We start from the raw sequence: 2,800 nt of genomic DNA, 5'->3' as shown, positions 1-2,800 counted from the left end.
TGTTATATAACAAATGTTACAGTGTTATTCAGTAATTACAAGCCTTTTTTTAAAAGGCTTTTTCTGCCTTTATTGATAGTATTGATTGTAGATGGGGAGTGACACTCGGCAAAGGTCGGCATTGCAGTCTGGGTGCATGCCGGACCGCTATGCCAGCAGCCCAGGCCAGTAATCACAAACCTGTTACTCAAAGGGGCACTGCACTGGCATACTAGAATTTGTGCCTAAAACCAAGACTCCTCTGTCACCTACTGCAGGGGTTCTCAACCCGTGGGTCGCCAAATTATTTTGGGGGGGTCCCCAGATTATATAAAAAAATCTTTTTTTCCCCTTTTTTTAACTGAATGTCTTGAAAATGGAAATTAAGAGTTTACATAGTACACATAGTACATGCATAAGCTTTCCTTAATTATTGTCTCCACCAGGCCGAAGGCATGGGGAGAGAGTATGTTTTGCACTCCGTCCGTGTGTCCGTCCGTCCGTGTGTGTGTCCGTCCGTCCTTCCTTCCGTCCGTCTGTGTACAGCTAATCTCCGGCACCGTTAACCCGGTCGATGCCAAACTTTGCACACACACTCCCTGGATGCCAACTATGAACCTCTGCCCCGCATTTTCCAGAACGGCCTGTTATAGCGCCACCATGAGGCAGCTTTTCACATGTTTTACCTAAAACTGCACCGATCTGCGTGAAACGTTGCATGCACACTCCCTAGAGGCCAAGGACAAACCTTTGACCTGCATTTTCCGCATCTGCCTTTTATAGCGCCACCAGGAGGCCGACTTTTGTAAAACACATTTTTTGATATTACTCCTCCAGATTCTGTCCAAAAATCTCACAAATCGTTACACACTATCTCTATGGTCATGTGCTCAAGTCGGATCTGTCCCATATTTCATATTCCATCCTAATTGGCTATAATTGGCTTTCACAGTTTGCAAGATTGCCCCGTTTTGAACAAAAGCCTCAAATCATGAACGCAGCATGCAATTTACGTGAAATCTTTCACACATTTTCTTACTGGGCTGAGGAATATATCCCACCCTTTTCACATTGGCCTGTTATAGCGCCACCAACAGGATGATTTTTGCAAATCACATTTTTGGAACAAAATGCCTCAAATCATCCAATTGCCATCAAAGGCAAACATGTTTATATTACTCCTAAACGTTTTGCCAAACATCTCACACAGTCCTATCCTCCTGGTGGAGACCTGTGCCCAGAAGGGCACTTTTTCTAGTTATATCTGGTTTCAGTATTTATTTATGATGTATTTTCTCTATTATTGGTTATTGTAGCGGTCCATTTGTATTGGGGGTGGGGAGGGGGGGGGGTGCGGGTCGGGGGTCGCGAGACATGGCCAAAGCATTTCCGGGGGTCCCGAGCCAAAAACGTTGAGAACCCCTGACCTACTGTATGTACGCTCAGATGTGTAATAATTACCAGTGATGGAAAAAGTAATCTGCTCATTTCAAATGGCCGAAATATAAATGGAGCTCAAAACTGTACTTGAGTACATGTACAGTACTTAGTTACTTAACTTACTTACTTTACACAACTGGTAATTACCATAGAGTATATAAAGGATAGAGACCGAACTGGAGCGTTAGCCCCGCCCCCCCCGCTATTCATTTCAGTGGAAGTTGCGTTGGCGTTTTGAAGCACCCGGAAGACTTCCGGAAGTATAATGATAACTCAATGGCTCGAGCGAGCGGAAGTTTAGCCTAGCCCAGCCCCGGACCTCAATTTTGAGGTCCGGGCTTTTCACGTGACGTCATGAATGTCTGTCCACTTCCATTAAGTGCTGCAATTCCACATTTCGCCAGTAGGTAGTGGCATCTTCAACGTTGGAGTGCCTCACTGGCCCCTTGGTAATTACGTACAAACTCAAAGTAGAAGGGAAGCTGACGGTGTAAGAGTGACCTCCTCTCAGCAGGACAGCTGAGAGGAAAGCAGTAGCTCAAGTGGTAGAGCGGCCGTTTCCCAGTTCAATCCCGGACTCCACCTGAGTTGGTGTCGAAGGAAGACACTGATCCCCTAATTGCTCCATATGAGCAGGTTGGTTTGCCTTGCATGGTTTCCTCCGACATGTGTGAATGTGGTTGAATGTGAAAGAACATCTCAGTATACCATCTCAGCCTCCTGGTCCAGGCCTCACATGTCCTAACTGTGGTATATGGATATGTGGTTCCAGAATCGGCTTCATAGTCATCTACAGTGGCATTGTTGACAGCAAAGATAACTGCTGACAAACTTGCCCTGTAGGCCAGCTGTAGGCAATCGATGCTGAGGTGTCAAGTTGCGCTTAATGTGTTCTCCGCAGCTATGATTGCGCCCAGGGCAGTCGGATTTGTCTATAGGGTAGGGTTAGACAGGGAAACATTGAAACAGGCCAGAAAGGGCATAATATTCATTCATTGATATCCCTGGGGGGAGATTCAGGTATAGCAGCACCGTGGCAGGCATTAAACACAGGACAGGTAAGATAAGATAAAACCTTTATTGATCCTGTGAGGGAAATTCGGTCACCAGATTCAGCACAGCTGAAAGATACAGTTACAGGGCAAGAATAGTACTGTAGATACAGTTACAGGGCAAGAATAGTACTGTAGATACAGTTACAGGGCAAGAATAGTACTGTAGATACAGCAGGGTAAAAAGGACATCACACTCAGAGATTAAACAAAAATGTAAATGATAATAGTAAAAGTAAAAGTAAAGTAAAAGTCTTGGAACAAGTACAAAATTATGAGGGATGGACAGGGAGGTTACAGTCTCCTTATTGTGACAGAGACACTGTAAT

The sequence above is a fragment of the Electrona antarctica genome (assembly GCF_951216825.1).
Source record: "Electrona antarctica genome assembly, chromosome: 11".
NCBI lineage: Eukaryota > Metazoa > Chordata > Actinopteri > Myctophiformes > Myctophidae > Electrona > Electrona antarctica.
The sequence above is the reverse complement of the archived record's forward strand: the minus strand, read 5'-3'. Positions refer to the sequence as shown.